The sequence below is a fragment of the Mesoplodon densirostris genome, chromosome 4 (genome assembly GCF_025265405.1).
Source record: "Mesoplodon densirostris isolate mMesDen1 chromosome 4, mMesDen1 primary haplotype, whole genome shotgun sequence".
NCBI classification, from domain to species: Eukaryota; Metazoa; Chordata; class Mammalia; order Artiodactyla; family Ziphiidae; genus Mesoplodon; species Mesoplodon densirostris.
In genome coordinates this window covers 71,853,460-71,880,954 of record NC_082664.1, presented here as the reverse complement: position 1 = coordinate 71,880,954, position 27,495 = coordinate 71,853,460, and the positions used below count along the sequence as shown (strand labels likewise).

The following is a 27,495-nucleotide window of genomic DNA, read 5'->3' as shown; positions in this document are numbered from 1 at the left end:
AAATCAGTATGATATTGTCTTAAAAACAGAAACATAGATCAATGCAACAGAATAGAGAGCACAGAAAATAAAACCACACATACATAATCAATTAATCTACAAAAAAGGAGCCAAAAATATACAGTGGTGAAAGACAGTGTCTTCAATAAATGCTGTTGGGAAAAGTGGACAGCCACGTGCAAAAGAATGAAACTGAGCAACTATCTTACAGCATACACAAAAATTAACTCAAAATAGATTAAAGATTGAATGTAAGATCTGAAACCATAAAAATTCTAGACGAAAACATAAGTGGTAAGCTCTTTGACATTGGTGTTGGTGATAATGTCTTAGGTTCAACATCGAAAGAACAGGCAACAAAAGCAAAAACAAACAAATGGGAATACAGCAAACTAAAAAGCTTCTGTGTAGCAAAGGAAACCATCTATGAAATGAAAGGGCAATCTACCAAATGGGAGAGAATATTTTCAAACCATATTGAAATATGGGGTTAATATCCAAATATAAAGACTAATACAATTCAATAGTAAAAAAAATCTGATTAAAAAATGTGCAGATGATCCAAATAGACATTTATCCAAAGAAAGACATACATATGTCCAAGAGGTACAAGAAAAGGTGCTCAATGTCACTAATCATCAGGAAATGCAAATCAAAACCACAATGAGATTACCTCACACCTGTTAGGATGGTTATTATCAAAAAGACAAGAAATAACACAATTGGAAAGAATGTGGAGAAATGAAACCCTTCTGCACTGTTCGTGGGATGTAAATTGGTGCAGCCCCTATACAAATGGCATGGAGGTTCCTTAAAAATTAAAAATAGAACTACCATCCAGCAATTCCACTTGTAGGTATTTATTAGAAGAAAACAAAAACATTAACTCAAAAATTATGTGCACCCCTATGTTCATTGCAGCATTATTTACAACAGCTAAGACATGGAAGCAACCTGTGTCCATCAACAGATGAATGGATAAAGACAATGTGGTGTGTAGGTATACACACACACACACACACACACACACACAGAGGAACATTATTCAGCTATAATGAAGAAGGAAATCTTGCCTCCTGCGACAATATGGATGGCCATTATGCTAAGTGAAACAAGTCAGACAGAGACAAGTACCATACAATCTTATATGTGAAGTCTAAGAAAAAGAACAAAACACAAAGAACTGAGCCATAGATAGAAAGGACGAATTGGTGGTTGCCAGAGGTGGGGGGCTGGGGGTTGCTGGGTGCGAGCAAAAGGTACCAGCTTCCAATTATAAAGTAAATAAGTCTTGGGGATGTAACATACTGCACGGTGACTGTAGCTAATAATACTATATTGCATATTTGAAAGTTGCTAAGAGAATAAATCTTAAAAGTTCTCAACAGAAGAAAAAAATTTGTAACTATGACAAATGTTAATAGACTTGTGACCATTTCACTATATATACAGATATTGAATCATTATGTTGTACACAGTATATCTTGGAGATATTGAGGGTTGGTTCTAGACCACCACAATTAAGCAAGTATCACAATAAAGTGAGTCACACAAATTTTTGCATATAAAAGTTGTGTATACATTATTGTCTATTATGTATGCAATAGCATTATGTCTGAAAAATGTATGTACCTTAATTTAGAAATACTTTCTTGCTAAAAAAATACTAACCATCATCTGAGCCTTCAGTGAATTTCAATCTTTTTGCAACAGTAACATCAAAGATCACTGATCACATATCACCATAACAAATATAATATTAATGGAAAAGATTGAAATACCGTGAGAATTGCCAAAATGTGACTCAGAGACAAAATGAGCAAATGCTGTTGGAAAAATGGCACCAATAGACTTGCTTGGTGCAAAGTGCCAGAAACCTTTGATATGTTAAAAAAAAAAAAAAGCAATATCTGCAAAGGACAATAAAGCTGAAGCCCTATAAAATGAGGTTGCCTGTATGAAACTAATACAAAGTTTTATGTCAATTATTTCTCAATATAGAAATAGAGGAGACTGCCTGAAGTAAAGACAAAGTGCAACAGGAACAAAGAGAGAAATAACAAATAGAATCACACACGATTGATACCACATTTTTTGTTACAAATTGACTTTCAAAATTTGAATAAAGTTGCTACCATGGAAATATAGCTACTTGGATACTAGTGAGAATTTTTTTCCTTTTTCTTGGAGGTTGTTTAAATATATATAAAGATATGAGACCTCAATTACTAGAGCAAGAGAAAAATATAATCTGTCCTTTTAACTAAAAAATGGAGAGAACATTTTTAGAGGTAATAGAACAAATGGAAGTAATGAAGTTTCCTAAAATAATAAGAAAACAAATACAATAGAATTCATTATCAAGGGAAAAATAGGTTAATGGAAAATATGAATATAATTATGTAATTAAATCAATAAAATAAATATACAGATACAGAATTTCAGAGAACTTATGGAAGACTCTATAGTAATAAAAATTCCATTGAAATTGAATACTACAATTAGTATATATTACCAAAATTATCCAAATAAGTAAAAAACATGAAAAAACAATAACCATGAACAACCATGCACAAATAGAAAAAAAAGTGCACATTTGATATTTATCTTCCAATATACTTGGTATCAAGTATAGTTTCAGTATATAAGATTTAGTATATAAAATAATATTGCATAAGGTTTCAGTGATGAGTATGTTTATATTGTAAATCCAAGTAACATATAATTCCAAGATATATAAACATTAAATACAGATATATGCCTATATAGGAAATCCCCAGTTAACTTGGTAAAGAATCAAACCCTGATAGCAGAATTTTATAAAGAAAACATAACTGAAAATATAAGTATTCTAAATAAATTACTTGCAAATTTAATCCATAAGTATTTTAAATAAAAATATATCATGATAAAAATGATTTGTCCCAAAACTATAGAGCTCACTTATAAACATCTAGTTATAAAATGCATTACACGTTTTACAAAGAAAAATGTATAAGGCCTCCTTCTCTGATTAAAAAAATGTTAAAATTAATGACCACTCTTGATTAAATATTCTTTGTATACTACCCCTGTAGGATCACTTTAACATAAAAGGAACTATCTTAAAGCCACCCACACTAGTGAGATCTTAAACTTACACTTTACAAGTTACCAGATAAGATTATTAACATGGAATATTACTGAATAAACAAGGTTCATCTTTAAAAAAGGAATTTAATTTAAAACTTTTGGGAAAATCACATTATATTTCTGTTAGAACAAGCACTGCATCATGAAGTAAAAATTTAAATGTCATCAGAAAATATTATACTAAGAAAACATGAGAAATTTCAATAAGAGGCTGTTTTTTATTGTAATAGAAACTCTTAAGAAACATTATTTTACTCTTCTCTACCTTGTGCAATTCACCAGTAAAAAAAGGTTTGAGAAAGATGGAAATAAATCATGATTAATTCATAGAATAAAATATTATGCAGACATTAAAATTAAATTTTAAATGATAGGATAAGGAAAGGGCTTACATTATATTAAGTATTATTTAGTCTGAATCTATTATATACTGAGTGACATCATAGTAGTTCTATATGCATTATATGACATTTGATCCTAATAACAATACCATTATCTCAGTTTTACTTTCTTTATTTTAGATCCCAGGAAAAAACAAGTTAGGTAATTTGACCAAGTTCTTTCAACTAATGGCTGAGCCAGGTAATGGACACAACCTTATGGTTTCCAAAAGTTATGCTCAAACTCACTGCTACAGTACTTAGATTTTTTATTGATAAAGGGAATGACATAATATAAAATTCCACTTATAATATAACCTCAACTGTGTTTATATTTTCCAAAGAACATTAAAAAATGTAGTTATCAACCACATTTATCACTGGGTGGTGGACAACTTTCATAGACTGTCTTCAAGATATCATGATATCTCATTCATATATACACAAACATTCACACATTACCTTGAATGGTTACTGTTGGGTTTTAAAAGTTTTGGTTTAATTGTGAAGAAAGGGGAAATTTGTCTTAAGTTGTATGTATACACACACACACACACACACATAAATGACTCTAAAGAAAAAAGATTTAAATACTTCCAGGCTAACAAGAACTAATTTCATTGGCTTATAAATAGCAAAGCTTCAAAGGCTTTTAAAATAGAACCACAGAGCATTTGAGCTAGCAGAAACCTTTGAGCTCATTGAACTCAACTTCTACAATGCTACAAATAGACCAGTATAGCAACATCCCAGGCATATTGGCATCCATTCTTTGTTTGGATGCTTCCAATGACAGGTTGCTCATGATTATATAAAAACACAGTCCATTCTAAAGTTGGGCAGTTATAACTATGAGGAAGTTTCTCCTTATCCCAAGATGAAGTCTCCTCCCTTATTATATCCAACTGAGTATAATTGCTTTTCCAGAATGCCAGTCCATCAAATTTTATTTAGCCATTTAATACTTCTTCCCTAAAATGTCTTAGTTTTTAATTGCTCAAAATTTCCTTATTTGAAATGGCTTCAAAATCTCAGTCACCCATCTCAGGACATGTTTATGCATTATCAATGTCCTCTTAAAAGTGATGCAAAGAACAAAAATGATATTCCAGATGATGTATGATTAATGCACAAAATAGTAAAACTATTTCCTTCTTTATTCTGAATACTATATTTCTTTGAATAAAATGTATAATGCATTAGCTGTGTTTTGACAGCCATGTCACACTGTTAACTCTCACTGAGATCACGGTTATTAAAACTCCTAGCTAGTTTGCATATGGAACATGGTTAAATCAGACTTCAGTGAGGCAGAAATTTTAAGCTGAAGAAAAAATGAGTTAAGGATAATGTGGGAATTTCTCAGAAGCAGATCAGATAACCAACTCTGAGTAATCCTGATAATGTTATTTTAAAAAAGAAAATGAGAGTAACTTCAAAGATTATACCAGATACATCAGCCTTTCCCCTCACATAGCAGGAAGGAAGGGTATATGTTGAGTTCTGGATAAGGTAATAACTAAAGCATATTCTCCTGTTTTGATTAGTATTAGCATGGTGTATCTTTATCAATCCCTTTACTTTCTTATTATTAATTTTTATTGGAGTATAGTTGCTTTACAATGTTGTTAGTTTCTGCTGCACAGAAAAATGAATCAGCTATGCATATACATATATCCCCTCTCTTTTGGATTTTCTTCCCATTTAGGTCACCACCTAGTAGAGTTCCCTGTGCTATACAGCAGGTTCTCATTAGTTATCTATTTTATACATATTAGTGTATATATGTCAATCCAAAACTCCCACTTCTTCTAACCCCACCTTGTACCCCAGTCTCCATTCTCTACACCTGTGTCTCTATTTCTGCTTTGCAAATAAGTTCATCTGTATCATTTTTCTAGATTCCACATACAAGCAATACTATACGATATTTGTTTTTCTCTTTCTGACTTACTTCACTCTATGACAGTCTCTAGGTCCATCCACGTCTCTGCAAATTGCGCAATTTCATTCCTTTTTATGGCTGAGTAATATCCCATTGTATATGTGTACCACATCTTCTTTATCCATTCTTCTGTTGATGGACATTTAGGTTACTTCATCTCCTGGCTATTGTAAATAGTGCTGAAATGAACATTGGAGTGCATGTATCTTTTTGAATTATGGCTTTCTCCAGGTATACGCCCAGGATTTACTTTTAATCTAAGTTTTTAACTGGTTTTTAATTTTTTATCAAGAAACTGCATATCCAGCCCTAGAATTTCTATCTTTTAATGGCTGCATTTAGATTATTCACATTTACATTTCTTATTAAGATAGATTGATATCTATCATCTTGTAACTGTTTTCTATTTGTTACATTTATTCTTTGTTTCCCTCTAATTAAGATATTTTGTTACTCCTTGGTTGCCTTCAAGATTTTCCTTGTCTCTGGTGTTCTGTAGTCTGAATATGATATGCCTAGATGGTGAGAGTGTATGTGTGCTGTATTTATTCCAAGTTCTTCTTACATGTTGGATCTGAAAGTGGAGGTCCACATTAACTCAAATTTCAGTGGGAATGATAAAAATAGTAAATGTATAACATTTACTATGTGCTATGATGTGCTAGGCTCTGATATAGATGTATACATCTATGTATATGTAAATAGATTCATTTACTCTATTATACTTCAAAAACATAGAAAACAAAGCCTTAGAGAGGTTTAACAATATTCCCAAGTCCACAAGGCTAAATAACTGGCAGAACATGAATTCAAATGTAGGTGGTCAAATTCTAGAGTTTCTGCTAAGTATTCACTATATTTTATTGCCTATGCAACCAAATACACAAGTAGTTCCTAGCTCTGTACCAGAACTGGAAACTATAACTGAGCACCATCCACAAGTCAGAACCTCTGAGGAATTTTTGGTACAATTAGTACAGCTAAGATTACATTAAAAGAACTGATAATGGGTTAATGTGCAACCATCCTTCAGTGAAAAAGCAGGACAGGTGTAAAGTCAAGGACAGACACACCAGTAGCAATTAGCTGACATCCCATAACTCAGAGGGTTAAGTTTAGGTTGCAGGGTCCTTTGAGACACAACTTTCCTTGTCTCTGAAATTAATAAGATTTAGATCCCACCAGAGGTCTATGATCCCAAGTATTATTCTTCCACTAAGAGTCATCCTGAATGAAGAGGAAATCCTGCTAAGCCCTGTTCTTTTAGTGAGCACTCACAGAAAGCCCAGAAAACAGAGACTGAGACACTTCTGCGGTTCCAACTGCCACCTCGCTTCTCTCAGTCCTTCTGATCTTAGTAATAATAAATAAAGCAAATAATAATAAAGCTAAATTACTATAAAGATTATTTCCATTTAAGTTTGAAGTATTCAAACTACACAAATCTCATATTTAACTATTATAAAACAAAATTAGGCAAGCACAGCCTTCCTTTTCTAAGGAGTCACTAACATTGAAAAACCACTAGTTTTATGAGAAAATATGACAGTTTATAGAAGGTGAACTTTCTGAGTGCAAAACATCTTTCAAATATATAATTACTGCAAAAACCAAATATTTTATAAAATGCCCTATCTATTTTCCTAAAGTAGATTCTGTTCAAAATAAATCGTTGATTTTATGTATTTAAATCTCAAATGATCAAATAAATTTAACAGGACAACTTATATATTCCAGCAAGCATCAAGAAAACATCATACAAATATTGACATTTTAAGAAATTAGATATGAAATAAACCAGAATGAGAGATGGAACAATCAGCTAAGGAGAAAAAGGAACCTGCCTGAAAATGAATATTGGCATTATGGTAAAACATAAAGACCCCACTAATGGATTTTCATAGTATAGCCTAGATAGAAGTGCCAACTCAAGTCAGAGTGAGTGCTGAAATCTAGGTTTTTGAAATCAGGTTGTACTCCAAACTCCTGTACCTTAGGAGGAGGACCTTATCATCCTAGAGGGATGTCTGCCCCAGACCATCTTTTTCTAACATTGATAAAGTATGTTTTTCTGCTATTCCCTAACATAATGTTTGACCTCATGACCTAGAGATCAGGGTGTGGGGAGCTGAATAGTGAGGTAAGGCAGGGAGTGGGATGAAAGTATTGGATCTGTTGGAATCTGTTTCACCTGAATCTGTAACAACTGTTCTAAGGATGGAGACAAGATGGTGGAGTAGGAGGATGTGAGCCCAACTCTTCTTATGAAAATACCAAAATAACAGCTAACTGCTGAACAACCATCAACAAAAAATATGCTGGAACCTACCAAAAAAGATATCCTACATCCAAAAACAAAGAAGAAGCCACATCAAGGCAGTAGAAGGGGCGCAAACACCATAAAATCAAATCCCAAACCCACCGGGTGGGTGACCCACTCACTAGAAAATAACTATACCACAGAAGTTCTCCCACAGGGAAGTTCTCAGTCCCACATCAGGCTCCTGGCCTGGAGGTCTGTCAATGGAAGGAAGTGCCCCCAGAGAACCTGGCTTTGAAGGCCAGCTGAGTTTGATCACAGGAATTCCACAGGACTAAGGAAAATAGAAATTCCACCCTTGAAGGGTGCACACAATGTCTTGTGAACACCAGGACCCATGGAAAAAAGCAGTGACCTCATAAGAGCCTGGGCCAGACCTACCAGCTAGTATTAGAGGGACTCCTCCAGAGGTGGAGTGCAGCTATGGCTCACTGCAGGGACAAAGACGATGGCAGTAGTAGTTCTGCAGAGTATTCATTAGTGTGACCCCTCCTGGAGGTTACCGTTTTCTCAAGAAGGCCTGGCCAAACCCAACAGCCTGTAGGTTCCTGTGCTGGGAAGCCTCAGGCCAAACAACCAACAGGGCAGGAAAACAGCACCATCCATCAGCAGACAGGCTGCTTAAAGTCTTCCTGAGCACATAGCTGCCCACTAAATGCACCCCTTGACATGGGTCTGCCCATCAGAGGGACAAGACCCAGCTCCACCCACCATTGGGCAGGCACCAGTCCCTCCCAGCAGGAAGACAGCACAAGCCTCTTAAACAGCCTCACCCACCAGGGGACAGAGAGAAGAAGCAAGAAGAACTGTAACCCAGCACCCTGTGGAATGGAAACCACAATCACAGAAAGTTAGACAAAAGGAAACAGCAGAGGAATATGTCCCAGATGAAGAAACAAGATAAAACCCCTGAAGAATAACTAAGTGAAGTGGAGATAGGCAATCTACCTGAAAAATAATTCAGAGTAATGATAGTAAAGAGGATCCAAAATCTCAAAAAAAGAATGAAGGCACAGATTGAGAGGACACAAGAAATGTTTAATAAAGACCTAGAGGAACTAAACAACAAACAAACAGAGATGAATGAATACAATAACTGAAATGAAAAATACACTAGAAGGAACAAACAGCAGAATAACTGAGGCATAAGAACAGATAAGTGAGCTGGAATACAGAATAGTGGAGAAATCATTTCCACTGAACAGAATAAAGAAAAAAAATGAAAAAAAATGAGGACAGTCTAAGAGACCACTGGGAAAATATTAAATGCACCAACATTCACATTACAGGGCTCCCAGAAGGAGAAGAGAGAAAGGACCTGAGAAAATATATGAAGAGATAATAGCTGAAAATGTCCCTAACATGGAAAAGGAAACAGTTACCCAAGTCCAGAAAGCACACATAGTCCCAGGCAGGATAGACCTAGGGAGGAACACAATGAGACACACAGTAACCAAACTAACAAAAATTAAAGACAAAGGTAAAATATTAAAAGCAACAAGGGAAAAGCAACAAATAACATACAAAGGAATTCCTGTAAAGTTATCAGCTGATTTCTCAGCAAAAACTCTGCAGGCCAGAAGGGAGGAGCAAGATATATTTAAAGTGATGAAAGGGAAAAACCTACAACGAGAATACTTTATGCAGCAAGGCTCTCATTCAGATTCAACAGAGAAATCACAACTTCTACAGACAGGCAAAAACTAAGAGAATTCAGCACCACTAGAACAACTCTGCAACAAATGCTAAAGGAACTTTTCTAGGTGGGAAAAATAAAAGGCCACAACTAGAGACACGAAAATTATGAATGGGAAAGCTCACTGGTAAAGGCAAACATACAATACAGGTATGCAATCATCCACACACAAATATGATATCAAAAACAGTAATCATGAGAAGAAGAGAGTACAAATGCAGGGTATAGGAAATGCATTTGAAATTAAAAGAAAAGCAACTTAAGACAATCTTGTATATACATAGACTGCTATGACAAAGCCTCAAAGCAACTGCAAACTGAAAATCGACAATAGATACCAACAAAAAAATGAAAAAGGAATCCAAACACAACACTAAATTTAGTTATCAAATCACAAGAGAAGAGAACAAAAGAGGAAGAGAAGAAAGAAACCTACAAAAACCAATCCAAAACTATTAACAAAATAGCAATAAGAACATACATATTGACAGTTACCTTAAAAGTAAATGGATTAAATGCTCCAACCAAAAGACATAGAATGGCTGAATGGATTAAAAATAGGACCCATATACATGCTGTCTACAAAATACCCACTTCAGATCTAAGGACACTTACAGACTGAAAGTGAGGGGATGGAAAAAGATATTCCATGTAAATGGAAATAAAAATAAAGCTGGAGTAACAATACTCATACCATAAAAAACAGACCTTAAAGTCAAGACTGTCGCAAGAGACAAAGAAGGGCACTACATAATGATCAGGTGATCAATCCAAGAAGAAGATATAACAATTGTAAATATATATGCACCCAACATAGGAGCACCTCAATATTTAAGGCAAATACTAACAGCCATAAAAGGAGAAATCAACAGTAACACAAGAATAGTGAGGGATTTAACACCCCACTTTTATCAATGGACAGATCATCTAGACAGAAAATCATTGAGGAAACACAGGCCTTAAATGACACATTAGAACAGATGGATTTAATTGATATTAAAAGAGCATTCCATCCAAAAACAGCAGAATACACATTCTTCTCAAAGGCACATGGAACATTCTCCAGGATAGTTCACATGCGGGGCCATACAGCAAGCCTCGATAAATTTAAGAAAACTGAAATCATATCAAGCATCTTTTATGACCACAACACTATTAAATTGGAAATCAACTACAAGAAAAAAAAAGGCCAAAAAACACAAACACATGGAAGATACAAAATACACTACTAAGCAACCAATGGATCACTGAAGAAATCAAAGAGGAAATCAAAAAAATATTCAGAAACAACTGGTGATGAAAACATAGTGACCCAAAACCTGTGGGATGCAGAAAAAGCAGTTCTAAGAGGGAAGTTTATAGCAATACAATCCTACCTCAAGAAACAAGAAAAATCTCAAATAAACACCTAAAGCAATTAGAAAAAGAAAAACAAACAAAACCCAAAGTTAGTAGAAGGAAAGAAATGATAAAAATCAGAGCAGAAATAAATGAAATAGAAATAAAGAAAACAATGAAACTAAAAGCTGCTTCTTTGAGAAGATAAACAAAATTGATAAACCATTATACAAACACATCAAGATAAAAGGGAGAGGGTTCAAATCAATAAAATTAGTAATGAAAAAGGAGAAGTTATAACAGACACCACAGAAATACAAAGAATCATAAGAGACTACTAGAAGCAACTATATACCAATAAAATGGACAACCTAGAAGAAATCAACAAATTCTTAGAAAGGTATAATCTCCCAACACTGAACCAGGAAGAAATACAAAATATGAACAGACAAATCACAAGTACTGAAATTGAAACTTTGACTGAAAGACTCCAACAAACAAAAGTTCAGGACCAGATGACTTTACAGGTGAATTCTATCAAACATTTAGAGAAGAGTTAAACTTATCCTTCTGAAACACTTCTAAAAAACTGAAGAGGAAGGAACACTCTCAAGCTCATTCTATGAGGCCACCATAGCCTTGATACCAAAACCAGACAAAGATACCACAAAAAAGAAAATTACAGTCCAATATCACTGATAAACATAGACATAAAAATCCTCAACAAAATGCTGGCAAACCAAATCCAACAATACATTAAAAGGATCATACACCAAGATCAAGTGGGATTTATCCAGGGATGCAGGGGTTCTTCAATATATGCAAATCGATCAATGTGATACACCACATTAACAAACTGAAGAATAAAAACCATACGATCATCTCAATAGATACAGAAAAAACTATGGACAAAATTCAACACCATTTATGATAAAAACTCTCCAGAACGTGGCCATAGAGTGAAACTACCTCAACATTATAAAGGCTATATAAGACCCACAGCAAACATCACACTCAATGGTGAAAAGCTGAAAGCATTTCCTCTGAGATCAAGAACAGAAGGATGTCCACTCTCATCACTTTTATTCAACATAGTTTAGGAAGTCCTTGTCAAGGAAATCAGAGAAGAAAAGAAATAAAAGGAGTCCAAATTGGAAAACAACATGTAAAACTGTCACTGTTTGCAGATGACATGATACTATACATAGACAATCCTAGAGGTGCTACCAGAAAACTACTAGAGCTCAATGATGAATTCGGTAAAGTTGCAGGATACAAAATTAATACACAGAAATCTCTTACATTTCTATACACTAACAATGAAATACCAGAAAGAGATATTAAGGAAACAATCCCATTTAACCTCACATGAAAAAGAATAAACTACCTAGGAATAAACCAACCTAAAGTGGCAAAAGACCTGTACTCCAAAAACTATAAGATGCTGATGAAAGAAATTGAAGATGACACAAACTAATGGAAAGATATACCACGTTCTTGGATTGGAAGAATCAATATTTTCAAAATGACCATACTTCCCAAGGCATTCTATATATTCAATGCAATCCCTATCAAATTACCAATTGCATTTTTCACAGAACAAGAACAATTTTTTTTAAATTTGTAGGGAGACACAAAAGACCCCAAAATAGCCAAAGCAATTTTGAGGGGGAAAAAAAAAAAAGGAGCTGGAGTAATCAGGCTCCCTGACTTCAGACTATACTTCAAAGCTACACTCATCAAAACAGTATGGTACTGGAACAAAAACGAAATATAGATCCATGGAACAGGATAGAAAGCCACAAAATAAATTCATGCCCCTATGGTTAATTAATCTAGGACAAAGGAGGCAAGACTATATAATGAAGACCTCGATGTAAGAGCAGATACTATAAAACTCTTGGAGGAAAACATAGGCAGAATGCTCTTTGACATAAATTGCAGCAATATCTTTTTTGATCCGTTACTAGAGTATTGGAAATAAAATAAAAAATAAACAACTGGGACCTAATTAAACTTAAAAGTTTTTGCACAGCAAAGGAAACCACAGAACAAAAAGACAACCCACAGAATGGAAGAGAATATTTGCAAATGATGCGACTGACAAGGGATCAATCTCCAATATTTACAAACAGCTCATGAGGCTCAATATCAAAAAAAACAAAAACAAAATGAAACAAACAAAAAAACAACACAATCCCAAAATGGGCAGAAGACCTAAATAGACGTTTCTTCAAAGAAGACATACAGATGGCCAAGAGGCATATGAAAAGATGCTCAACATCACTAATCTTTAGAGAAATGCAAATCAAAACAACAATGAAGTATCACCTCACATCGATCAGAATGGCCATCATCAAAAAATACAAACAATAAATGCTAGAGAGGGTGTGGAGGAAAGGGAACCCTCCTACACTGTTGATAGGAATGTAAATTGGTACAGCCACTATGGAGAAGAACAGTATGGATGTTCCTTAAAAAAACTAAAAATAGAGCTACCATATGATCCAGCAATCTTACTCCTGAGCATATATCTGGAGAAAAACATAATTCGAATAGATACATGCACCCTACTGTTCACTGCAGTGCTGTTTACAATAGCAAAGACATGGAAGCAACCTAAATGTCCACTGACAGATGAATGGATAAAAAAGATGTAGCACATATATACAGTATTACTCAGCTATTAAAAAGAGAGAAATAATGCCATATGCAGCAACATGGTTGGACCTGGAGATTATCATACTAAGTGAAGTAAAGCAGACAGAGAAAGACAAATACCATATGATATCACTTATATGTGGAATCTAAAAAAAAATGATACAAATGAACTTATTTGCAAAACAGAAACAGACGTAGAGAATGCATTTATGGTTATGGGGGTAAGGGTGGGGGTAAGGGATAGACTAGGAGGTTGGGATTGACATATACACACTGCTATATTTAAAACAGATAACCAACAAGGATGACTGTATAGCATAAGGAGCTCTGCTCAAAATTTTGTAATAACCTAAATGGGAAAAGAACTTGAAAAAAAATAGATACATATATATGTATAACTGAATCACTTTGCTGTACACCTGAATGTAACACAACATTGTTACTCAACTATACTCCAATATAAATAAAAATTTAAAAAAAGAACAACAGTTGTTCTAAACACATTAGTTTGGATAGATTCTCAACTCTATTGTACATAGTATTGATACTTCCATCTTTCACATACTATAGATGACATTACTGTAAATATTCAGCCTTTCCATGGATGTTGCCTGTTAAGGCAGTTAAAGAGGGAATACACATAATTTAGTTTAGTGTTCTACAGTAATTTTGGAAGACAAAGTACTGTGTATTTTCTATGCATTCCTTACTCTGTACAGACTAAAAATATATAAAGATTGACAATCACTAGAAAATTGCCTTCTTTTCCTTTCGCCTACGTAAGATTAAGATTCTTTAACAAAATCCACATCACTTCCAAATTCCATGCAGTTATAGACCCTCTTCTAATAGAGGGAGTAGACTGATTCAGGAGTTTAAAGGATGGGCATAATATATGAGATAACAAATGTCCCTTTTTGAAAAGAACTTAACAAAAGAAGTGGAAAAGAAAAACTTTCCTAAAGTTAACGTTTTCAATTTGATTCAAAAGGGAACTGTATGTACATAAAAAGAGAAGTTACAGTAGAAAAACTGAGAACAGAAAATCAATCATAGATATGAAAATTATAATTGCTGAGGAAATAAACTCAACGAAGTTTTACCAACAACACTTAATGGAAACACTGAAGACTTATATGATAATTATTTCAGAACACAGAGAAGAAAGATTAAAAAAAGTAGGAGCATGAGCATTTCATGTGCTTTCCATTTCAAAAGAGAAAAAGTTTCTCAAAAAAAGGATTCTATCCTTTCAAAAACATATATCTATAATGTTTTTAAAATAGAAAGAATTAGGGAAAATATAGAAGTCATAAGTAAAATAAGATAAAACAAATTTGTATTAATAATAAAAATAATATTCTTAACTAAATTCTCAGGAGTTTTCTGATATCACTGTGAAAATTACATGACATAGTGTCTAATGTACTTATTCAAACACCTGGTACATAAGAGGTCCTCACCAAATGATAAAATATCTTATTATAATTATTATCATTATTATTAAAAAGAATGTCACCCACTCCCTCAAGCCACATATAAGGAGAAAATATTCACAACATACATATCTGACAACGGATTTATATTTAGAATATATGAAGAACACCCACAGTCAATAAAGAAAGGCAAATAACTCATTAAAAATAAGTAAAATGACTTCTACAAAGTTTACAAATAAAAGTATATGAATGGCAAATAAGCATTTAGAGAGATATTAAATACCATTAGCCATCAGAGAAATGCAAATTAAGACCACAAAGCCAGCAGCAATTTTTAGTGAGGATATGGAATGATCTCATATATTACTGATAAAATAGTAAATTACTGGGTAAAATAGTACAATGACTTTGGAGAAAAAAGTCCTGCAATTTCTTACAAAATTAAATATGCATTTACTATATGACCACACATTTCTATTCCTAGTTATGTTTCCAAGAGAAATAAAAATATATGCCTACAAAAAAGAGTTGTAAAAGTATGTTCATAGCAGCTTTATTCACAGTAGAAAAACTAAAACGACCCAATGTCCAATAATAATAGATAAACATGTTAGTATATTTGTAAAATAGAATACTAAACAATAAAAAGGAAGAAACACACAGCAACATGATAAATGGGGAAACTCTTCCAAATACATTTTAAAAGGCCAGCATAATCCTGAATCCAAAACCAGACAAAAATGCCACACACAAAAAATTACAGGTCAAAATCCTTGATAAACATAGAAGCAGAAATCTTCAATGAAACATTAACAGAACAATTTCAACAATACATTAAAAGGATTATACACCATGATTAAGTGGGACTTACTTCAGGGATGTAGGGATGGTTCAACATCCACAAATCAATGTGATAAATTGTATTAACAAAATGAAGGATTAAAATCATATGATCATCTTAATAGATGCATAAAAACCATTTGACAAAATTCAACATCCATTTATGATAAAAACTCCGAACAAAGTGGGTATAGAAGGAACATTCCTCAACAAAATAAAGGCCATATATGACAATCCACAACTAACATCATACTCAGTGGTGAAAAGCTGAAAGTTTTCCCTCTAAAGTCAGAAACAAGACAAGATGTCTACTCTCATCACTTTAATTCTACATAATATTGGAAGTCCTAGCCAGATCAGTTAGGCAAGAAAAAGAATAAATGACATCCAAATTGGAAAGGAAAAAGTACAGCTGTCACTATTTTCAGTTGACATGATATTTATTAAAAAAAACTAAAGAATCTATCAAAAATTATTATAACAAATGAACTCAATAAAGTTACGGGATTCAAAAATCAACAGAGAAATATCTGCATTTCTTTACACAAATAATGAAGTATTAGAGGAATTAAGAAAATGTCTCATTGGCAATAGCATTAATAAAATATTTGGAAATTTAACCAAAGAAGTGAAAGACCTATATGTTGAAAACTATAAGAAACTAATGAAAGAAACTGGAGACACAAATAAATGGAAAAATACTCCATGCTCATAGATTAGAAATATTCATACTATGAAAATGTTCATATTACACAAAGCAATATACAGATTTAAGGCAATCCTTATCAAAAGCCCAATGGTATTTTTCACAGAAACAGAACAATTCTAAATTTATATGGAACCACAAAAACCCTGAATAGTCAAATCAATCTTGAGAAAGAAGAAGTAATCCAGAGGCATCATGCTCCCTGATTTCAAACTACATTACAAAGCCACTGTAATTAAAATAGTATAATATTGGCATCATGGACATATAGATCAATGGTATAAAGGTCCTAGAAATAAAGTGGGCACATATGGTCAATTAGTTTATGATTTAAAAAAAGCCAAGAATACAATGAGGAAAAAAGTCTCTTCTATAAATGGTGTTAGGAAAACTGGACAGCCACATGCAAAAGAATGAACCACTATCTTACAGCATACACAAAAATTAACTCAAAATGAATTAAATACTTGAACATAAGACCTGAAGCCATAAATCTCCTAGAGGAAAACATAGGTGGTAAACTCCTTGACATTAATCTTGGTGATGATTTCTTGAATTCAAAACTGAAAGCAAAGGCAACAAAAGCAAAAATAAACAAGTGGGCCTACATCAAACTAAAAATCTTCTGCACAGCAAAGGAAAGCAACAAAATGAAAGGCAACCTATGGAAGGGAGAAAATATTTTCAAATCATATGTCTGATAAAGGGTTGATATACAAAATATATACCGAACACATACAACTCAGTATTTTAAAAAATCTGATTAAAAAATGGGCAGAGTATCTTAATGGACGGTTTTCCTAAGAAGACATACAGATAGCCAAAAGTACATGAAAAGGTATTCAACATCACTAATCATACAAAGCAAAATCACAGCGAGATATCACATCACAACGGTTACTGTCTTTATTATCAAAAAGACAATAAACAAGTGTTGTCAAGGATGTGGAACAAAGGGAACTTTTGTGCACTGTTGGTGGCAGTCTAAATTGGTTAGGCCAGCATTTAAAAATTATGGATTTGGCTTTCCCTGGTGGTGCAGTGGTTAAGAATCTGTGTGCCAATTCAGGGGACATGGGTTCGAGCCCTGGTCCAGGAAGATCCCACATGCTGCGGAGGAGCTAAGCCCATTTGCCACAACTACTGAGCCTGTGCCCTAGAGCCTGCAAGCCACAACTACTAAGCCCACACTCCCTAGAGCCCATGCTCCACAACAAGAGAAGCCACTGCAATGAGAAGCCCATGAGCCACAATGAAGAGTAGCCCCCACTTGCTGCAACTAGAGGAAGCCCTCACACAGCAATGAAGACCCAATGCAGCCAAAAATAAGTAAATAAAATAAATTTATTATAAATAAATAAATAAAACAATATGGGTTCCTTTAAAATTTTTAAATAGAACTACCATATCAAATACCAGCAATTCCACTTCTGTGTATTTATCCAAAGAAAATGAAAACAGTAATCTGAAAAGATATATATCCCATGTTCATTGCAGCATTATTTATAATAGACAATATATGGAAACAACCTAAGTGTACACAGATAAATGAATAGAAAAATAAATTGTTGTATATATATATATATATATATATATGTATATATATGGTATAATTGTGACATATAAAAGTATCCAATGAAATATTATTCAGTCATAAAAAAGAATGAAACGTTGCCATTTACAACAACATGGATGAACCTTGAGGACATTGTGCTAAGGGAAACATGGCAGACAGAGGAAGAAATACTGTATTCTCTCTCTTATGTACAGAATCTTAAGAAACAAACCAAAACAATCTCATAGATACTGAGAAGAGATTGGTGGTTGCAAGAGATGGGGGTGGGGGTTGGGATAAAAGGGTGAACTTTTTTTAGTTTAGATCAATTGTTTCCTTTCTTTAAAAATAAATTTATTTATTTATTTTGGCTGCATTGGGTCTTTGTTGCTGCACGCAGGCTTTCTCTAGTTGTGGTGAGTGGGGGCCACTCTTCATTGCAGTGTGCGGGCTTCTCTTTGTGGTGGCTTCTCTTGTTGCAGAGCAGGGGCTCTAGGCACGTGGGCTTCAGTAGTTGTGGCTCTCAGGCTCTAGAGTGCAGGCTCAGTAGTTGTGGTGCACGGGCTTAGTTGCTCTGTGGCATGTGGGACCTTCCCGGACCAGGGCTCGAACCCGTGTCCCCTACATTGGCAGGTGGATTCTTAACCACTGTGCCACCAGGGAAGTCCTCAATCGTTTCTTATATTAAAAAATTACCACATTTCACTAAAAAGAACCAGTATTCCTTTGAGAACCAGCTGGTTTTAGGGCTGGGAGAGATGGTAAGTATAAGATGAGCCTAGAATAATTCTGCATGTGAAAGTTAGAAAATATTCCCCAAATGATCTAGAAATATATAGAGGACATAAAAGTACCTTGAAGGGGCTCCCACTGGCTAAATTTGGAAGAATTCGATCCAAGTAAATATTCACCCTAATGAATGATAACCCAATGTACAAAATAGGAGTGCATGAATCCACCTTGATATAAATGAATTCATAAAATATCAATTAAATGTGGGAGAAAAGAACACTCTTCCTGACTCTAGAATACTGGCTAAAATATATAATAGATGATAAAATTAGAGGGTCATCAAAAGACGATAGAGGGAGGGGTAAATTAGGAGTTTGGGCTACTATATATAAAATAGATAAAACAACAATATAGCATAGGAAACAATACTCAATATCTTGTAATAAACTATAATGGAAAAGAATATGAAAAAGAACTATATATATATATATATTTTAAAGATGATAGAACTACTGTGTGACAGTTTAATGAAGAAGAGAATATTTACATAGTGTCAAAATATCTACCCACAAATTATTTATTAAAGAAAAAATTACAGGAGAAACCTGAAAATATCCACCTTAAGAATGTGACCAAAATTAACATCATTATTTTACTGGGACAAATGATACCACATGTCTTCAAATGGAAACAACACCATTCTGTGGTATTCTTGCCAAAATGCATAACCTGAATTCAGTAAAAAAGAAATATAAGATAAACCAAATTGAGGGACAGTGTACAAAATAATTCACCTGCACTCCTCCAAATGTGAAAGTCAAGAAAGTCAAATTGAGGGCTATTCTAGATTAGAAGAAACTAAAGAGGCGTGAATAAAATTAATTTTACATCTTAGATTTTTACATTCTTTAGTCTTTATTGCATTTTAGATTTTTTTTTAAGCCGTAAGGAAATCATTGAGACAGTTGATGCAATGTGAATATTGGCTAGAGTTGTAGATAAGTTAACTCTGGTGTATTAACATCAGATTTCCTGATTTTGATAGCAGCACTATTGTTATGTAAGAGAATATCTTTGTTCTTTGGAATAAGAGGTAAAAGAGCACAATGTCTCTAATTTATTCTCACAAGAATCAGAAAACCAAAATTTCGATATACACTTTGGAAGGTAGCTCTAAGGAGGGGCTCTCATGCTCCCTGCCTCTTGATATTTAATAGACTGGATTTTGTGACTTGCTTCTGAGGACTAGAATAAGGCAGAGTTATGGCATGTGTTACTGTCTCTTCCTTTTTCTAGTAGTTGACCCTTCAGCCCCTTCAGACTGCAGCCTGGGCACACATAATGAGTACAACCTCTAGAGAGACCCTGAGCACAAAGTTTAATAAAAATCTAGTGGACTGAGGACAGAAGATGGTGAAGGAGTAGGAGGATGTGGAGTTCATCTCTCTCCATGGATGCATCAGGAATACATCTATAGATGAACCAATTCTCACACTGGCTGAACACTAGCAGAAGACCTTGGACACTGGAAAGGACTATAAACATCCCTGCATAACGGGTAGGATGAAAAAAAGGAGGAAGAGAGGAAGCGGGATGGAAACTGCGCCCCAGGGTGGGGGAGCTGAAGTAGAGGATAGATTCCCAAATTCAGGGAAATCCCCTCTCCAATGGGGAAATCGATTGGGACAGAAGGGAAGCATTTGAGGCTATTGAAAGAGGGTGAAGCAGCTGATCTGTGGCAAACGGGACAGGGTGAGAAATACAGACAGTCTGTACTGTGGCCCTAGCTGCCCGGGACTGGGATGTGTGTTCACAGGTGTGCAAGGGGGCTGGGAGCTGGTGCATGGGGATTGGAGAACAGGCTCGGAGTGAGAACTAGTGTAGGTTGTGGGGAGATGGACTGAGGGTATGGGAGGGAGAAAATCTGCAGCAGGGAATGCCTACAGAGGAAGACTGGACTGCCATGGAAGCAGGCTGCTACTGCTGAGTCACATGCAGGGGGAGGAGCCACTATTGTAGCCTCTCTCTCCCTACACGCTGGTGCCTGCCAACGATCAATAAAAGAAGCCGTCTCAGGGCTGGCCTTCATGAGCCTGCTGCCAAGTGCCAGAAAAAGCCTGGCCAGGGCTGGCCCTTATGCACCTTATGCTGGGCACCTGAAAAGGCCCTCACTAGGGCTATATCTATTGCACCCGTGGCTGCTGGCTTTGCTGCACATTTGGCGCCACTGGGGCTCCTGCGATCCAAGCAGTCATACCACCTCTGCACACTGTCCTGACTGGGGCAGGCCAAGAGCTCCAAGGCAGCCTCAGGACCAGACTCCTGTGGGTGGACCATACACAGAGGTGGGGGTAAAACCAAAGCTGAACCACAGGGATGGGGCAACTAAGGAAGAGGATCAAAAATCTTTCCATCAGCTGTACAAGCTGCAGATTAAATCCCTGCGATCAGCTGGGTAGATCCTGCGTCTATGGAATATCTGAGCAGACAATGAGTGTTCCCACAAGTGGAAGTGGTCTAGCTCTTGCAGCTGTGGACTTCTGGGGCAAGCACAGGCAGGAATTGGGGCAGATCAGAGTCTGAGTGGTCCCCACAGGGCCCACAGCAGGTCCAGAGACCAGCCCAGAGGCAGAGGAGGAAGAGGTGGGCAGGCGGAGGTGGGCTGTGGCTCATGGTGTGTGCAAGGACACTTAGAGTGGAGGGAAACATTATTATTATTATTCATTCTGTTGTTGGTTCTGGCTTTTTTTGTTTCTTTTCTTTCTTTTGTTTGATTTTGTTTTATTTAGTCTTTTAGGATTTTTGTGTTTTATAACTTTTTTTAACATATTTCTATTTTTACTTTGATTTTCTGTTGTTCTGTGTTTTTCCCTTTTTATTTTAAATCATTTTTATTGGTTTGTTCTATTTCCTTGCTTTATTCCCCAGTTGGTACACTGCTTTGGTTTTGTTTTTAGGTTTTCTTAGTTCTGATTCTAATTGTTTGATTTCATTTTTGGATTCTCCTGTTTGGATGTTGTCTTGATTTTTGTTGTATTTGGTTCTATTTTTGTTTCTTTTGTGTGTTTCCTTGTTTCTGTTTTTGTTTGTTTGATTTTGTTTTTACCATTTCTCTGGGGTTTTGTTTACCTTTTTCTTTCTTTAATATACTTTTTATTTTATATTTCTATTTCTACATTGCTTTTCTGTCTTCTTTCCCCTTTCAATTTTCCTTTTTTTTAAAATCATTTTTGTCAGTTTGTTGCTTCATTCTTCCATTGGCACTCTGCTTTGGTTTTGTTTTTTTGGCATGGTGTTTTTGTTAGTTTTCATCTTAATTGTTTGATTTCATTCTTGGGTTCTTTTGTTTCTCTGGTTGTTCTCTTGCCTTTTGTTTTATTTGGTTCTCTTTTTGTTTCTTTTGTGTGTGTGCGTTTCTTTCTTTCTGTTTTTGTTTGTTTGATTTTACTTTTTACCATTTGTTGGTGTTTTTGTTAGTCTTTTTATTTATTTATTTTTTTAATCCCCTTTATTCCCAGGACGAGTGACTTGTGCAGTCTTGGTTCCTCAAGCAGAAGTCAGGCCTGAGCCTCTGGGGTGGGAGCACCAAGTCCAGGAACCTGGACCACTAGAGAATTCCTGGCCCCAGGGAAGATTAATCACTGAGAGCTCTCATGGAGGCCTCTATCTGAATCCAAGACCTGCTCCACCCAACTGCCTGCAGCTCCCAGCACTGGTTTCCTCACACCAAACAACAAACAAGACAGGAACACAACACCACCCATTAGCAGAGAGGCTGCCTAAAGTCATATTAAGTTCAAAGACACCTCAAAACACACCACCTGACAGGGCCCTGCTTATCACAGGGAAAAGACTCAGCTGCACCCACCAGAACGCAGACACCAGTCACTCCCATCAGGAAGCCTACACAAGACACTGGACCAACGCCACCACGAGGGGTGGAGAACAGAAGCAAGAGGAACTATGACCCTGCAGCCTAGGGAAAGGAGATGTCAAATACTGTACATTAGACAAAATAAGAAGACAGAGAAATATCTTTCAGGCAAAGGAGCAAGATAAAAATCCAAAGACTGGGCTTCCATGGTGGCACAGTGGTTGAGAATTTGCCTGCCAATGCAGGGGACATGGGTTTGAGCCCTGGTCTGGTAAGATCTCACATATCGCAGAGCAACTAGGCCCATGAGCCACAACTACTGAGCCTGTGCATCTGGAACCTATGCTCCACAACAAGAGAGGCCGCGATAGTGAGAGACCCACACACCGTGATGAAGAGTGACCCCCGCTTGCCACAACTAGAGAAAACCCTCACACAGAAACAAAGACCCAACACAGCCAAAAATAAATAAATACATACATACATACTCTCAATTTCTGACAATATATTAAGAAAAAACAAAAAAACCCCACAAGACCAAATAAATGAAGAGGAAACAGGCAAACTACCTGAAAAAAGAATTCAGAGTAATGATAATAAAGATGATCCAAATGCTCACAAATAGAGAAAATACAAGAAACGTTTAACAAGGACCTACAAGAACTAAAGAGCAAACCAACAGTAATGAGCAACACAATAACTGAAATTAAAAATACTCTAGAAGGAATCAAGAGCAGAATAAGTGAGGAAGAAGAACAGATAAGTGAGCTGGAAGACAGAATGGTGGAAATAACTGGCACAGAGCAGAATAAAGATAAAAGAATGAAAAGAATGGAGGACAGTCTCAGAGACCTCTGGGACAACATTAAGCACAACAACATTTAAATTACAGGCATCCCAGAAGAAGAAAAAAAAGAAAGGGTCTGAGAAAATATGTGAAGAGATTATAATTGAAAACTTCTCCAACATGGGAAAGGAAATAGTCAATAAAGTTCAGGAAGTGCAGAGAGTCCCATACAGGATAAACCCAAGGAGACACACGCCAAGACACATATTAATCAAACTAACAAAAAATAACACAAAGAAAAAAACATTAAAAGCAGCAAAGGGAAAACAACAAATAACATACAAGGGAATCCCCCATAAGGTTAACAGCTGATCATTCAGCAGAAACTCTGCAGGCCAGAAGAGAGTGGCAGGATCTATTTAAAGTGATGAAAGGGAAAAAGCTACAACCAAGATTACTCTACCCAGCAAGGATCTCATTCAGATTCAATGGAGAAATTAAAATTTTTACAGACAAGCAAAAGCTAAGAGAATTTATCACCACCAATCCAGCTTTACAACAAATGCTCAAGGAACTTCTCTAGGCAGAAAACACAAGAGAAGGAAAAGACCTAAAAAAAGAAACCCAAAACAATTTTTTAAAAAGTAATAGGAAAATACATATCAATAATGACCTTAAATGTACATGGATTAAATGCTCCAACCAAAAGACATAGACTGGCTGAATGGATACAAAAACAAGACCCATGTATATGCTGTCTACAAGACACCCAACACAGACCTAGGGACACATACAAACTGAAAGTGAAGGGATGGAAAAAGATATTCCATGAAAATGGCACTCAAAGCTGGAATAGCACTAATCATATCAGACAAAATAGACTTTAAAATAAAAACTACTACAAGAGACAAGGAAGGACACTACATAATGATCAAGGGATCAATCAAAGAAGAAGATATAACAATTGTAAATATTTATGCACCAAACATAGGAGCACCTCAATATATAAGGCAAATACTGACAGCCATAAAAGGGGAAATCAAGAGTAAAACAGTAATAATGTGGGACTTTAACACCCCACTTACACGAATGGACAGATCATCCAAACAGAAGCTAAATAAAGAAACACAAACTTTAAATGACATAGTAGACCAGATGGACTTAACCATTATTTATAGGACATTCCATGCAAAAACAACGGAATACACTTTCTTCTCAAGTGCACATGGAATATTCTCCAGGATAGATCACATCTTGGGTCACAGATCAAGCCTGGGTAAATTTAAGAAAATTGAAATCATATCAAGCATCTTTTCTGACCACAACACTATGAAACTAGATATCAATTACAGGAAAAAAAACTGTAAAAAATACAAACACATGGAGGCTAAACAATATGCTACTAAACAACCAAGAGATCACTGAAGAAATCAAAGAGGAAATCAAAAAATACCTAGAAACAAATGACAATGAAAACACAATGACCCAAAACCTACGGGATGCAGCAAAAGCAGGTCTAAGAGGGAAGTTGATAGCAATACAATCCTACCTCAAGAAACAAGAAAAATCTCAAATAAACAACCTAACCTTACACCTAAAGCAATTAGAGAAAGAAGAACAAAAAACCCCAAAGTTAGCAGAAGGAAAGAAATCATAAAGATCACAGCAGAAATAAAAGAAATAGAAATGAAGAAAACAATTGCAAAGATCAATAAAACTAAAAGTTGGTTCTTTGAGAAGATAAACAAAATTGATAAACCACTAACCAGACTCATCAGGAAAAAAAGGGAGGAGACTCAAATCAACAGAATTAGAAATGAAAACGAAGTAACAATTGACACTGCAGAAATACAAAGGATCATGAGAGATTACTACAAGCAACTCTATGCCAATAAAATGGACAACCTAGAAGAAATAGACAAATTCTTAGAAAAGTACAACCTTCCATGACTGAACCAGGAAGTAATAGAATATATAAACAGACCAATCACAAGCACTGAAATTGAAACTGTGATTAAAAATCTTCCAACAAACAAAAGCCCAGGACCAGATGGCTTCACAGGCGAATTTTATCAAACACTTAGAGAAGAGCTAACACCTATCCTACTCAAACTCTTCCCAAATATAGCAGATGGAGGAACACTCTGAAACTCATTCTACGAGGCCACCATCACCCTGATACCAAAACCAAACAAAGATGTCACAGAAAAAGAAAATTACAGGCCAATATCACTGATGAACATAGACGCAAAAATCCTCAACAAAATACTAGCAAACAGAATCCAACAGCACATTAAAAGGATCATACACTGTGATTAAGTGGTGTTTATATAGGAATGGAAGGATTCTTTAGTATATGCCAATCAATCCATGTGGTACACCATATTAACTGAAGGATTAAAAACCATATGATCATCTCAATAGATACAGAAAAAGCTTTTGACAACGTTCAACACACATTTATGATAAAAACTCTGCAGAAAGTGGGCATAGTGGGAAACTCCCTCAGCCTAATAAAAGCAGTACATGACAAACCCACAGCCAACATCATTCTCAATGGTGAAAAACTGAAAGCATTGCCTCTAAGATCAGGAAGAAGAAAAGTGGGCCCACTCTAACCACTATTGTCCAACATGCCTTTGGAAGATTTAGCCACAGCAATCAGAAAAGAAAAAGAAATAAAAGAAATACAGATTGGAAGAGACAAAGTAAAACTGTCACTGTTTGCAGCAGACATGATACTATACAGAGAAAATCCTAAAGATGCCACCAGAAAACTACTAGAGCTAATCAATGAATTTGGTAAAGTAGCAGGCTACAAAATTAATGCAGAGAAATCTCTTGCATTCCTATACATTAACAATGAAAAAGCAGAAAGAGAAATTAAGGAAACACTCCCATTTACCACTGCAACAATAAGAATAAAATACCTAGGAATAAACCTACCTACAGAGGGAAAAGGCCTGTAAGCAGAAAATTATAAGATACTGATGAAAGAAATCAAAGATGATACAGATGGAGAGATGTACCATGTTCTTGGATTGAAAGAATCATCATTGTGACAATGACTAAACTACCCAAAGCAATCTACAGATTTAATGCAATCCCTTTCAAATTACTAATGGAATCTTTCAAAGAACTAGGACAAGAAATTTTATAATTTGTATGGAAACACAAAAGACTCCGAATAGCCAAAGCAATCTTGAGAAAGAAAAATAGAGCTGGAGGAATCAGGCTCCCTGACTTCAGACTGTATTACAAAGCTACAGTACAAAGCTACTAATATAAAAAAACACATATAGATCAATGGAACAGGATAGGAAGGCCAGAGATAAACCCATGCACATATAGTCACCTTATCTTTGATAAAGGAGGCAAGAATATACAGTGGAGAAAAGACAGCCTCTTCAGTAAGTGGTGCTGGGAAAACTGGACAGCTACATGTAAAAGAATGAAATTAGAACACTCCCTAACACCATACACAAAAATAAACTCAAAATGGATTAAATACCTAAATGTAAGGCCAGACACTATCAAACTCTTAGAGAAAAACATAGGCATAACACTCTATGACATAAATCACAGCAAGATCCTTTTTGACCCACCTCCTAGAGTAATGGAAATAAAAACAAAAATAAACAAATGGGACCTAAAGAAACTTAAAAGCTTTTGCACAGCAAAGGAAACCATAAACAAGACCAAAAGACAACCCTCAGAATGAGAGAAAATATTTGCAAATGAAGCAACTGACAAAGGATTAATCTGCAAAATTTACAAGCAGCTCATGCAGCTCAATAGCAAAAAAACAAACAACCCAATCCAAAAATGGGCAGAAGACTTAAATAGGCATTTCTCCAAAGAAGATACACAGACTGCCAACAAACACATGAAAGAATGCTCAACATCATTAATCATTAGAGAAATGCAAATCAAAACTACAATGAGATATCATCTCACACCAGTCAGAATGGCCATCATCAAAAAATCTAGAAGCAATAAAGGCTGGAGAGGATGTGGAGAAAAGGGAACCCTCTTGCACTGTTGGTGGGAATGTAAATTGATACAGCCACTATGGAGAACAGTATGGAGG

The 27,495-nt window shown here is 35.4% G+C and overlaps 1 long non-coding RNA gene across 1 annotated transcript in view; it reads left to right on the top strand.

Moving 5' to 3' along the window:
* The window catches only part of LOC132489286 (uncharacterized), a 409,107-nt gene extending 381,867 nt beyond the window's left edge, over positions 1-27,240 (top strand). Inside the window, exons 5-6 of the long non-coding RNA XR_009531851.1 lie at positions 20,041-20,302; positions 22,263-27,240. This is a non-coding gene — a long non-coding RNA (uncharacterized LOC132489286). The remainder of the gene's footprint in view (positions 1-20,040; positions 20,303-22,262) is intronic.
* Positions 27,241-27,495: the final 255 nt, after the last annotated feature.